General features: G+C 45.8%; 1 protein-coding gene across 6 annotated transcripts in view; it reads right to left on the bottom strand.

Moving 5' to 3' along the window:
* Window positions 1-14194, bottom strand: part of RGS17 (regulator of G protein signaling 17) — a 420634-nt gene that overhangs the window by 114208 nt on the left and 292232 nt on the right. For all 6 annotated transcript variants that reach the window (XM_069606713.1, XM_069606714.1, XM_069606710.1 and 3 more), the window contains one exon: window positions 5845-5916. The gene's annotated coding sequence lies outside the window, so the exon portion shown is untranslated. The remainder of the gene's footprint in view (window positions 1-5844; window positions 5917-14194) is intronic.

Below are 14194 nucleotides of genomic sequence, written 5' to 3'. Positions count from 1 at the left end.
AGGAGCCACTGGGATGCTGAGTCCAAGAATAATGTAACTGAAGTCTTTCTGATGTGCAGCAGCTTTGCTCTTCGCGTTGCTCTCCTTTGGACAACGATTTCTCCGACTGTAGAAGTCCTGGGGAGATTAAAGTTGCAGTGGACTCCTTAAAGGCTTGGCAGATGAGATTAAGACCCCTGGGATCCTTCTATGACCTCTGGTGGCAACGGGTGCATATGTCACTTTTGGTGTCGGGTTTTTGAATATTGCGGTTTTCTGACCTTTGGTTTGTCGGTGCTGCAGCCACAGCATGGACCTATGGATGACTTTTGGTGACCTGGACTCGACCACAGGAGTGGGCCACAGACCCTCACCAAGTTGGGACCCTCAGGACATCTTTGTTGGATTCTGGTGGTGGGAAACCCACCGGCAGACCTTCCGCTGCACTCAGCGATGCAGGACCTTCTCAGGTGGGAGAACATGGTCAGTGACGATGACAAGGATGTCCCTTGAAGTATTCTTTGGCAGTTTGGAACTTTCTCTACTGCGGGTGTCGAGCAACACTATGCCAGGGTACCCCATCTTCTGGGCGGTAGACTGCAACAGCCTTCCAGCAGTCACGAATGCTCCTCAGGACCATGGGTGACACCAATGGACATCTTTGACTCAAGATGTCCAGGCAGTCCTCTTCAGGGCTCACAAATACCCCTTCTCTAGATGGCAGGCACACAGGACTGGCTTCCAGGGCACTTCGAATGAAGAGTAGCAGGTTGCACGATGGTCTCTCGTAGCTCGGGGAGAGGTCTCCTTTGCAGGTCCTCTGTGGATCAGTCCTTGGAAGAACACAGCAGCTTTCGGATTACATGAAGAAATTGCAGCAGCAGACTTCTCCTCCAACTGGACATCAAGGAACAGCTTCTTCTTGCTTCAGCTTTGACTTCAGATTCTGAACAAATTGGTGAGTGAGAGGTCCCCTGTTATATACACTGGTTCGCCTTCACTCAGGCTGAGTCAGGCTCAGTCAACCAACCACACAGAAGGGCATTCATGTAGGCAGGCCAATCGGGCTCACAGGCATTCAGGCCATTCACTCCACCGAGACACCCATAACAAAGAACGTGGAATGGGGTAAGTACCCAGCCATTCAGCACACTGTGCTGCATTCATGTCAGATTCAGTCAGGGCTGTCTCAGTCATTGTGTCACACACAGAAACCAGAAACCCATAACACAGAATGTGAGTTCACTTCAGACTCCATTCACGCAGGTCCCACACCTAGGGTGTACCCACAACACACAGCCCCTGGGAAGGCTCCACTCTGTCTGACAGGAGGCAGCCCAGAGCCAAATTTGGTATTTTCACCCAACAGCAAGTCAGGAGGAAGGGACAGAGTCAGGGCTTCCCAGGTCTTTGGGAAACAAGGTAAAAGGCAATAGAAACCAAGAGGCCACAGGGGCCATTTTACCTTCCTACAGGAATCCATTGATTGCTATGACAGGGCCTCGGTCCATACCCTGCTCTGTGGGCAGCACACAGGGGCTCCAAAACACCCATAAGGGGTGCAGGGGTGTACCCCCACTCATGTTTTACCAAAAGGAAACATGAAGAGCTGCATTGTCAGATGTCCAGGCTGGACCACAGTGGCAGAAAACATAAGGAAACCACACAAAGAGAATTGGTAGGACAAGGACTATGAGGCTCTGTCCCTCCAGAAGGCATTTCAAGCATCACACTCTACGTTTGACCTATTTGAGAAATACTTCTAAATATACCAACTCTCTAGACTGCAATATGTTTGCTGAATACATATCACTGACCAGTAATATCACACACTTTTATTTAAACAAACGCGCTGAGCATGTCATTCTCCAGTAGCTCAGTAAATGTTTATTTACATGTGTTTTTTCTGGAAGGCTGAATTTACTCTACTCACCTTATCTGTGCAAGACAGTCTAGTGGGTCTTTTGCCATGGAAGCTTTTTTGTAAAAAGTGGAAAATGTAATTTTGAAGTGTACCTATTAACATGATTGCTCTATTTTCAACTGTAACAATATAACATTTTGTGAGAACCCCTGAAACATAATACAAATATGTGCTAGGTTAAAGAGGAGTACTTGAGGCCCGTGCTCATCAGAAATAAATGCTACTGAAATGACCTTGTTGCTAGAATATGCCATAGGCAAATAGCTATCTGCAAGTTTCAAATATGTATTTGTCAGCTGTTAGAAAGCCAAAAGATTTCAACTATGGTTGAGGCACTATTGTCTAGGTTAGGTAAGAGATTAAGTAATGGTAAACTTTCTGGGCTTGCTGTGCAAGCCTCTAAGTTGTAAGCCTAGCCCCAGGGCATCATTCTCCCTGGACCAAGACGATGACAGGAGAACCTAGGCCTCATTGGCCGGATGGATGGGTTATTGTGAATCATGGGCAGGTTTAGGAGGACTCCCCACATGTAAAGTGAGGCTTCTGCACCTTGTTTTCTGTCATGTTTCATACTGAAGAGTGCAATCTCCAAAAGTACTGTGTGCCCTAGATCACATGGCTGCACTTCATGAAATCCTTTCATCTCTTTGCACTGATTCCTTTTTTCCTCCACATGGAAACAACACATCAAAATCTACCATTTGATCATGATCACAGGATTATACAGAAATGCATACTTCCATTTCTCAGTGCTGATTGCTTCTCATTCCTCCTAAAAGAGCACACAAGTTCCCAGTGTACCTCTTGCCAAACATTGCAAGGATACACTGGGGGTCATTCCGAGTCGGGCGGTAAGGGTTAACGGTCACCGTTAACGAGACCGGTGCCGTTAAACCCTTACCGCCCTATTCCGAGTTCCCTTTGCGGGTTGGTACTTAACGCCTGCTTTTTGCAGGCGTTAAAAAACCAACCCGCAAAGGGACCTAGGAGCTAATTACGGCACCGTAATTTACGGTGTCGTAATTAGCGCCTTCCCCATTCCCATTGAGCCCTATGGGGCAAAAATGGGAATGGGGAAGGGCCCTTGGTGAATGGGGAATTACCGACCCCGCCATCCTTGGAATGGGGCGGTAATTCCGCCATTCACCATGGCGGAGTCGGAAAAATAACGACGTCAACCAAGGTGCTAATAGCGCCTTGGTTAACGCCAGGGTCGGAATGAGGCCCACTGATATCAGTGTCTCTATCTCTCAATACTGTTTTTTTCCTTGCCTACACATGGGGCACATGGCCAAGAGTTTACGGTGCTTGCCCCCGATCACCAGGTTGCAGTGCAAAGAAGCCTTCTGTCTCCAAGTAATGACTGTTTCTCCATCCTCACCAGCAATACAGGAGGTGGGAATGCATCCCTTGTGTCCAATATCACAAGCTGCTGCTTGCTACAAGTGCGAACCAGCACACTCTGTGACACCTTTTATTACAATACCGTAAACATGCTTTAAATCAAATTCCAAAGGACACTTTGTGTTGTCAAACTAAGCTGTGAAAGTTTAGCATAACCATTACTGTATTCCTTGTTAACCATGTGTTATGCAGTTTCATAACTGCGAAATCAAAAATCAATTTCTAATTTGTTTGATGTTTTTTTGTATTTCGAGAAGTGTTTGCTGTCCCCCAAAGACACAGGCTTGCAATGCTATTGTTTTTTTTTTATAGTACAACTGAAGTAATGTCGACTTTGAAGAAAAATGTGATCTCTTCCATGCATTGAAATAAACACATAGGGAATGAAAATGTGCCAGCCTTTCATTCCCATCTTGCTTTGCTTGCTGTCTAGAGCTAATGAGATAAAAATCCTGAAGCAAGCTGAACTTCATTGCAAACCTCCAAGGGATTCTAAGATAATTAGTCATGCCCTAAATGGCTGGACCAGCACACGGGCCCTATGCTGTGCAACAATGATGCACACTACCTTGCAACAACAATATGTATGTGAAAATGTTCTCCTATAATATAATGAATATAATGCAGAGATTCGTCAAGGGTAATGTCTAGATACTTTCCAGGCCACATGGCTCAAAGTTTAAATGCACTTGGCCATAATGATCTTCCACAATACCATTCTGTACTGCAGCTGAAAGATGTCATGCACAAGGAAAACGTACACCGAATATAAACATTATTAAAGACACACACACACACACACACCACAATAACAGTGTCAGGTATGTCCTACACTCAAAAATGACACTCATGAAAATACTTGCTTGGTTAACCTTTTACTGCTGACTGCCTCCTCCCCCCGGGAGTGAAAGGCTTCTTTGGAGAAAATGGCATTTTGGCTACGGTCCCTGGGGCGGTTCTGTTGAGATATATATGCCCCAAGGCTCTCTGGTTGTTTTGTGTGGCTTGAGAGCCAGGATATGTATATTCTTTAACCACACTGTGATGTAGCGCAAACATGGAAAAATAATGAATGGATAAAGCAGCAGAGAAACAAAAGAATGTCTCAGGAACAACATTTGAAAATGATCACCCCAATGGACACTTGCACCAGCTTCTACAACATGGTCAAGCCTATACAGAGATGCCCCCCTCGTGCAATCCTTATGCATAACAAAGAAGCAGGCTGACAGCAAAACTCCTCTAGGTGCTGCCGCAAAGCTCTGGCAGAGATCTCGCGCTCTTTCAGCCTAAAACATAGCTGGGCAATAATGTGCTCAATTTCAATTTAATGAATTAAATACATATTTTACATTAACAGCAGGAAGGACGATGGCCCAAGGTGTTTGGCCCTAAAAAAGAAGAACACCGTGTTGACATCCCAAGCCATACTGCTCGATCAGAGATTTGGCAGATTTTCTTCAGAACCGGTGAGCACTGTTTTTGAGGCTAAGGTACCGCCGGTTCTGATTTCTCGCGCAGGAGGTTTTCTCTTCACGTCTTACAAGCTGTGGGCGTCCCTGGAGGGAACCTTCTGGAGAAAACTCCTAATGTTGCCAAAATTGGTAGCAACTCCAGTGATAAGGTACCCGCTAGGCCTTTATTAATTATATGCCAAAACAGCTTGGAAGGCGCTATCGTTATTTCGCAAATGCATATTGGTGCCTTACGCACCTCCATTGGAAGTTCTCGCCCAGCAGTCAGTTGGGATGGAACCTGGTATTCTGGTTCAATGAAAGGATTGTTGTAGAGCCCTATTAGAGTCACTAAATTGCAGCACTGAACTTCTATTGACTAACCCGGATAAAGTCAAAGGGAAAATCTGGGCACAAGACTATAAAAACTCTTGAGGACAGAAACTCCCATCGGTGGCAACTGGCACTGAGTAAAGAATCCAATGCATTTGGTAAAAGGCCCCGGTACTTGAGCTCTTCCCATCCCCGTGGAATGGAACTCAGTTTGTGACATTCAGATTCAACCTGCTTCCAACTAATGAAATCCTGAAGCGATATGGCAACTCAAATGTAGATGAATGCAGATTTTGCCAATTTGAAGGCCAGGTGGAAACATTGTGGCACATTCTGGTGGGCCAGAGGGGTTTCACCGAACTTAAAACCATGTTCTTGGGAGAGTGCCTAAAAACAAGACAAGGTGTGGTGGCAAAGAGCTTCTGGACACGCCTTTTGAGTGGCAAAGACTTTGGGTTCATTTATGCTTCGGTACAGTTTTTAAAAGAAGTGCTCCTGTTTTAAAAAGGGGTGGACTTAATTGTGGAATGAATGTGTGTTGACCTGTGTTGATTTATTTTGTGAGGGTATCAACTTGATAAGTTTTAAAGGAACTGATAAAGTTTGTGATAAACTATGTAATCAATAAAAAATAAAAAATAAAAAAGATACATCTTTTACAATATCGGCATCCATAACAAAAATCCGCAAAACACGCAGAGGTTTTGTAGTAAGAGCAGCTGCTCACTAAAAAGTAATACAATTACTTACCCATCGGATGTAAATAAGTGCCTTTTTAATTCTCTTCTATTGTCCAGTCTGGCAAAGGTTATAGGGGTGAACCTGGATGAGAAATTGGAAACAAATAACATATTAGCTCTTGCTCTCTCTCTCTATATATGTAAATCAACATATATTAGTGTTTCTTTTTGATACATTACCATAGAAGCACAAATATGGAATGATAACAGTGTCCTGTCACCACAATCTGGTGGTGATGAGTTCTGCTGCAAACCACCACAAGCATACTCACATGCATACTACCAATGATGATACACCTGGCCTTGCACATGGCAAAATGTATTTCTTCGGGGTGTATTTAAAAAAAAAAAAATGAAGTGCAATTCTTTTTGAAGGCTGGAAGGCTCCATTATGTAAAATGCAGTACTGGCCCACCGGGAGCCCACCACCACCACCAACTACACAATAGAGACAATACGGGTCAGCGCCGAATTGCGATATTCCAGGACCACCGTGGTGCGTTACCTCATCTCTGGTGGTCCTCATTCATGCGCCTGTGTGACCCACCCTCCCAACCCCGGACCACACAGATAGCCGAGAGGACAGGAATGGGGGGGTCTTATTCCTGGTGGCCCCAGGGTAGGAGCCCTAAAAAGGATCCTTTGAGTTTCCAACTGACGTCTCGAGCCCCCGATGCCACGGGGCATGCAGCCACCAGCATGAGGTAGGTCAATACATCAGCCACTAATTGTATACAATATTTGAAGGGCAATACAAATAGTTGCATGGGGCATGCTTTAGTGATAGGTCTGATCTGATTATAGTTTTTAGCGGTTCTATGGGATTTGTTCGAGTTTTTTTCATCGTATTCCAATTGGTCGAAAGGTTTGTTTTCTTTTACTCAATTTGACCGCAAATATATGCAGGGGGAGACCCCCAAAGCCCCACGACCCCCCTGTATATTTGTTTTCACGATTACCCACCCCCACGTGTATTTGCATGCATTTGCGGCCAAATTCGAATTCGACGAATTCTACTGTGACCAAACCTCCCATTCCCGTTTTAGCATGATTATCCTGGCCAAGCATCAAGGTGCCCCTCGCGGAGTATTCTGTGCTATACAATAACATATATAAAAAAAAACTAAACTGTCAGAGGGATTCCTTCCGTGAACAATCTTTGCTGGAGCATGATGCCTTACTGTTAAATGGTACCACTTTGGCTCAGTGAAGCACTATTTCTGTCTTCTCTGTAAATCAATAAGCATTTGTGTCTTTGAAACCAAAGTGCTCTCTTGTGGGCAATTTCAAACAACCTTAATCCCTCATTTAATAAATTGTGCCATTGACGTCTACATGTTAAAACACAATAATGCCTGTTTAAAAAGTAGACACCGTTGTGTGTCCTAATACATAAGGTTTGCTTTTTTCATTAGAATATCCCACTGATATAAACATTGCATTCACACGCAAAATCCCTATTGTGCATGAATGATGAGAGTTAAGTTTTTTAAAAGTGGATAAGAAATTAGGGATCATATTTGTGGTGCTTAAACACTCAAGTTTAAAAAAAGTGCATGCCATGAAACAGGAATAGGAACAACAGGAAAGGCTGTATACAGAAGTCAATCCAGTCCAATGAGAACTGCAAGTTTTGATTTTCTTGGATATTTCATTTGTTGTCTGTGAAAATGTTTGCTTCAAGCATGTCTTCCATGAATATTCAACACTGTCCAGGGACTAGGTTCAGATCATTTGGCAATAAGCACTCCTTGGGTTTGAAATAACCATTACAATCATATTTAATTGTGGCAAATGTTGCAGTGGTTTAGCTTTCCCTTGGCTGACAAAGCCATGCAGCTACTGGCCCTTCCAGGGTGTAGAGGAATGGGGAACCAGCACTGTACTCATGGGCTCATTTCCCCTCACAGAGGGGTGCAGATAGAATTAGGAAGGGAATCTTGGCAGTCAGCAAGGTAGCCATTGTGCAAGACCTCCATAGTCATACAATTAAGAAGCTTTAATTGCATGGTGTCACCAGGGGCCAGGGGTGGGGTGTGACAAACCAATAGAGGATCACGCAAGAGGAGGGACTAACAAGACCGTCACCAGAACTCCAAGACATTCTCAGGGGTGGGTCCCAGTAGCACAATCTCTATTTACAGCAGCTGCCTGACGAGATGCACCCGAGTTCCTTTTCTCCAAAACATTGACTGGAAGACAGGGCCAGGGTTTCACAGGGAGAGAGAGGATCACCCAGGGGGAGGGACGTGCCAATGACAAATACAATGCCAGGGCTGTAGGCCACGCCAGGGGGCTGAGCCTGAAAGTCACTCTCTTTCCAGCCGGCACACCTGAGGGATCTTTCCTCAAGAGAGGCTGGCAGACAGGGCGACAGCCCTATAAAAACCCAAGTTCTCAGTCTGAGATTGGAAGCATTTCAAGCAGGAGCTGTTTTGGAGATGGCCGATGCAAGAGCAGGAGATCATTGGGCCGGAGTATCGGCCAGGAGGTTGCAAAAGAGGTCCAGAAGGTTGGGGCACACTTGATGCTGGGAGATGTCGGAGAGGCCAAGGAGAACAAATGGGTTAGCTAAGAGAAATGGAGATGTTGGTAAGCAGTGATGGAGTGATGAGCCAAAGAAAGTAAATGTGATCTGGGAGAAAGTTGTGCCCAAAGCGCTGAGGGAGGTGATAGAACTGGAGTTGGGGCAAAGTCATGTCTGAAAGGGTGAAGAAGGTGATGGAGATAAACGTCTGGCACTAGGGGACTAGGGGACAGTTGTGCCATAAGTGGGGTGGTGATCAGTAGATTAGTGATAAAGGAGCCTGTTAGCAAGGTGTTCAGGAGAGGGAGGACAGACCTGCCTAAAGGGGTGAAGAGGATCCGTAAGAGGGCAGCAGTGCGCTCCCAAAGGGTGAACAATTTTAACAGGAGACCTGCTCGAAGTGGTAAAAAGGTGATCAGGAGAGTGGAGAAAGACCACACAGAAGAGGTGCACTAAAATGAGTGGTGATAGAAGGGCCCATTTGGGCAGCCAGGATGATCATGAGAATGGCCAAAGGTGGAAAACAATGAGGTCAGGAGAGTGGTGACAGGCCTACTCAAAGGAGATAAGAATGTCATAAGGAGACAAGTGGAAGAAGAGCTTAAAAGGGTAAACAGGGTGATAGTGAGAATAGAGTGTGTTGGTAGGAGAATCAGGAGCAGAAGGGCATACAGAAGGAAAGAGCATTGGAGGAGAGAGGTTAATATATAGATGCAATGAATATGGGACTATGGGCGGGGAAGCAGAGCTAGTAGAAGGCACCAGGGGAAGAGGTCATGAAGATGGAGCCCAAATGGAAAGCTGGCCAAGGGATCACTTAGGGCCTCATTACGACTCAGGCGGTAAGGGGTTTATGCCGACGTAAACAGCGCCGACCCTTACCGCCTGAGTACGAGGTCCCTTAGCGCCATGGCGGATTTAACACCTGCTTTTAGCAGGTGTTAAAATCCATGGCGCTAAGGGACCATGGAGTTAATTACGCCACCGTAATTTACGGTGGCGTAATTAACGCCTTCCCCACTCCCATTATGCCCTATGGGGCAAAAATGGGAATGGGGAAGGGTAAATGGGGATTGGGGACTTACCGCCCCGCCAAGGTCGGAATGGGGCGGTAAGTCCGCCAACCACCATGGCGTAAACATAGTTTACGCCATGGTGGTAAAGTCACGGCCCAGGCGGTAACTTACCACCTGGGTCGTAATGAGGCCCTTAGTCGAATCTAAGTAGAGTAAATAGCCACCCTCAGCTCCTGTCAAGTTCCCCTGGTTCACACTCCAGACTCTGGGAAGTGCCAAGCACAATGCACAGGCTCCTATTCCTGGGTTATTGGAAAGGGAGGACTACCTGGGCAAGGACTCCCTCGGGAAGCAGATGGGAGGAATCCTTGACTGCACATTTCTATCCATTTTAGAGGGCATAGTGCTTTTAATTAAGTATCGACTGCCCAGAGGTACAACACTTCTGACAGAGCCTCCTTTGCCTGGTCAAATTTCATTCACATAACGTATGGCAACTGCCACAAGAGGTCTTGCTACAATTAAATGGGTTCCCCAAAACACAGCAAATGTAAAATAAGCCAGTATAAGAACATGGTTCTTTTTTGTCACAACAGCACCATCCATCTGTTGCAGGAATGGCTCAATAGATATGGAGTAATTTCAGTCTTGTTTTTCACCACCAAGATGTCCTAAGTCCCTATCAAACTCCACTCCGCAAGCCAGCAGCATGAGTCTTTTCCAGTTTGACGGCAACCAATAACACAAACCCACACCATTATGCCAAAGACATGAGCAGTAGGAAAAATGACCCTTAATTGTGAAACGAGTGATAGAACAATTATTTTTGTAGTTTATTGTTTTTTCCAACAATATGGCACACATATATTACGTAATGTGAGTGCAGTACAATATTGGTAATTCACAATGAAGATTTATCTTCCCTAGAAAGAACAGATAATATTATATAAAAACACTGTAGATTTCTGGGTCAATAATGCATTGACATGTTCTGTGCCTTGGTGCTTAGTGGCTCACCCTCAATACTTTGCAGTATAAATCATCACAGACCAAAAAATCACGAAATATTAAAAATAAAAACGTTCCACTCTAGCTGTCAGCAAAACATATATATCAGTCAGTGCAGGAGAGCAATGTGTGATTAGTATAATCTCCCTCCAAGGAGAAAAAAAGAGGGTTGGCCTGATGCAAAGCCAAAAGGTCATTATATATAAAAGTAATCTCATTTGCATTGCCTGTGTGCATTTCATGGTGTGGAGTGACCAAGCGGGACAAAGCCAATGCAACAATTGGATCCATTCATACGTGCTATGTTGAGCACTGCTTACATGAAGTAAGGCCCCGTGTTCTGTAGCGTGCCAAGATATCATGCCCGAGGCCAGGTGGCTAAGGACGGCGCCGGTAGAAATGAGGCATTTAGCTAGGAGGAATTCAAAGTGTTCAAATGTGTAATTCAGTCTGCCAGATTGTGTGCTAGTTGTCAACCCAAGCAGACAGTATCTAGGTGATCCCATGTCTGACGTGCCCACTAATCTCTCAATGTATGTGACCAGCTGTGGCCAAAAACATAAAATAAGTGGGAATTCCCATATATGGCGTTAAATACCTTCTTATCGTCCACATCTGTGGCATTAGGCGGGAATGACATTAGTCATGTGGTGTTTTGCCAAGTGTGATATAAGTTCAGTGCAATGTGTTCAATTACAATTTCTTGAAACTGGTGTTATAGGAAACCAGCTTCACATGCATTATAGATTTGGGTCCATTCATAATCAGAGAATATTCCAAGTATCCTTCTCCCATCTATCGCTGACCTTCCATTGGGCTACTGTCCGGTCACTGTGTAGTGCTTTGCATGATGGTGTCATCAGAAAACCACTTCCCCTCAGCCCCAGCATGGCCAAAAAGAAATGGAACATTTTGGGATTTCATTGGAATTGGAATTGAAGCCAACTTTCTCTGGCAGCCTAGTCAATATACCGGATTGTGGAAATGACCCTAAATGTTGTCTGTATTGATATCAAATATACTGAATGGTGCAAAAAAAAAACATCTACCATATAAGTCATCAGACATGTGACAGGCCCTTTTAAACCATTCACTCAAGTCTAGCACTGCCTCTGCTTTATAGAAATAGGGGAGGCTCCATGTTGGAAACCTCTGAGATAATAACAATGGGCCTCATTACGAGTCAGGCGTTAAGGGTTTTACGGCGCCGTAAACGGCGCCGACCCTTAACGCCTGATTACAAGGTCCCTTTGCGGGATGGTGATTTTAACGCCTGCTTTTTGCAGGCGTTAAAAACCATGCCGCAAAGGGACCTTGGTGCTAAGTACGGTGCCGCAATTTGCGGCACCGTACTTAGCGCCTTCCCCATTCCCATTATGCCCTATGGGGCAAAAATGGGAATGGGGAAGGGCCATGGCAGAAGGGGGAATTACCACTCTGCCAACCTCGGAATGGGATGGCGGAGTCAGAAAGTTAACGGCATGGACCATGGTGCTATTAGCTCCATGGTCCATCCGCCAGGGTCGTAATGAGGCCCAATGTCTGTTGCGGTCCTCCAGGGAAGAGGATGTCCTATGGGGTGGCTTCCTGTCCAAGAATGAGCCAATCAGAGATTAAATGATCATCTAACCACTGAGTCACATATGATATCTGAGCAGCTAGAGATTATGATTACCATTGTTCCTGGTTAGTACAGTGGACCAGAAGACCCAATGCAGGTTGGTATTGTTCATGGTCCAATCTCAGGGGGGAAAAAGAGGGTGGCAAAGACATCTTGGGCAAATGTTTAATCTGTTTAATTTCATGAATTGACAAGTGAGCCAATGCCTGCAAGTCCTGCCGTTGCTGAATCTTTGCTTATGTTAAAGGTTAATTTATCTTTCTGTGGTAGGACTTTGTGATCGAGACTCCTCGTGGCTGCAGCCAGAGTGTGGAACAATCTCCCTCTCCGCGCTGACCCCTCCTATTCATTGTTGAGAAATACAACCAAGACTCAGCTGTTCAAGTAACCTCTTTTGGACTCACTTCCTATCTTCCTCCCCTAATGCTATTCTTTTCCCTACTGTCTTGTTACTCGCAACTAGTGCATAGATGCCTTCAGGCTTTGTCGCGCTGCTACAAATGTAATAATAAATAAATAGATCAAGTGCATGGGAGCTACAATGTTTGCTCAGCACTACACAAGTAATCATAGATAAGGGTAGGGACTTTGCAAAGCTCAACAAGCCGGGCCATGCTCACCAGCATTTTGGTGATGTTCCCCGCAAATATGATTCGAAATTCACAGTGCACAGCAATGCCTAAGGACCTAAATGTGTTGCATGCTCATGTTGTCAGTCAAATTAGCAACAGTCTGTTTTGAGGATTGGTTAGCGCACCACCACAGAAGTCATCAGCATCAGAAAGTTGCAATATGGACAATGTACACAGCCACTCACATACCATTAAGCACAGGCAACACAACGTCATGGAGCCATGCATGTAAGGATGTGGCAAGGGGGAAAGTTGGCAGGCGCAATTACAGATGGGAGTGCATTACACATGACATGAGGAGTAAAACATGGGTTGTAATAGGGTGTGCTCTGTGTGGTGAGGCCCTAGCGGTCAGTGATGGTAGAGCAATGGTAGAAGGGGAGTACAATGAAGACCACATGAAACTTGAAACATACACTGCAGTATGGTGTGTTGCGAGTGCTAAGCCCGTAGCCCGTTCGATGAATGGGTGGCCACCTTGCAACGCCAAATGTGTCCCCTGGGTTGAAGTAGGTTTCACATTTTTGCCTTCGGTGTGCAGTTTGTGATCATTGCATAAAATGTTGCTTTCATGGTTGTGGGGATTGGTTGTAATTCTTACACTGTGTAGTACATGCCTGGACCTGATGGAGTGATGACTCCTCTAGTGTGTGCTGTGGGTGCAGTGGTGAAGTAGTGGATGCTTAGAAGTGGCTAGGGGTGAACTGCATGTACCTAGCCACATGTTCACCTGCATGACTCTGTTATGTTGTGCTGGGTGTGGCCAAGGCCTAAACTGTTGAGTGTATGGCAAAAGGCCATAGGCCAGGCACTGAAGAGCCTAGGCCTGCACCATAGCACGCCACCATAACGCAGACCTGCAGTTTTAAGTATGCATGTCTCCGATGTGGTGACGTTCAAAAAATGGTTCTGCGTGGTAGAACAGCACAAGTTACCTGATATGCGTCCAGTACTATATGGTGTACATTATGCCACCACCTTGGACATTAGGGAGGCACATGTCACTATTTGCATTTGGCATGAGCTGCCCTTTGCACCACCCATCCTATGTTACATTTGTGAATTGTGCTATGTGGAAAATGTTCCCCTTCATGGGGCCATTATGTTGTGCTGGGTGTGTGTAAGGCCTAGACTATTGTGTACATGGCGAAAGGCCATAGGCCATTGGCCATGCACCCAAGAGCCTATCCCTTGACGACAGCCAGCATATGTAGGGGAGGAATGGCCGCGAGGCCCTCCTCACCTACAGCTTCCTCCCCAGGTGAGGACCATGACTCGGTGGGCGCCCCCTCGTGCCACCCGGGCCCAGGTGGAGGAGGATTCACCCGCCGACGACATTGCCCACACGTACCCTTTCCTTGCATTTACCAAAAATTAGTTAGGCCTAGACGCCATCTTGCCTAGCAAACATGGTGTGAGTTCAGCACACTGTAACGAGGCCCCCACCTTTGGAGGGCCTTTCATGCATCTCTGCCGCCTCAGCAGCCCTGGCAGATCCGCTGCGAGCGCGTTCCCATGAGAAAGTCGGAGATGAGCTAAACCCGAGATGCCAACAC

Source organism: Ambystoma mexicanum, chromosome 4p (assembly GCF_040938575.1).
Source record: "Ambystoma mexicanum isolate Mex_15411 chromosome 4p, UKY_AmexF1_1, whole genome shotgun sequence".
NCBI classification, from domain to species: domain Eukaryota; kingdom Metazoa; phylum Chordata; class Amphibia; order Caudata; family Ambystomatidae; genus Ambystoma; species Ambystoma mexicanum.
This window is presented reverse-complemented; position numbering and strand designations above follow the sequence as displayed.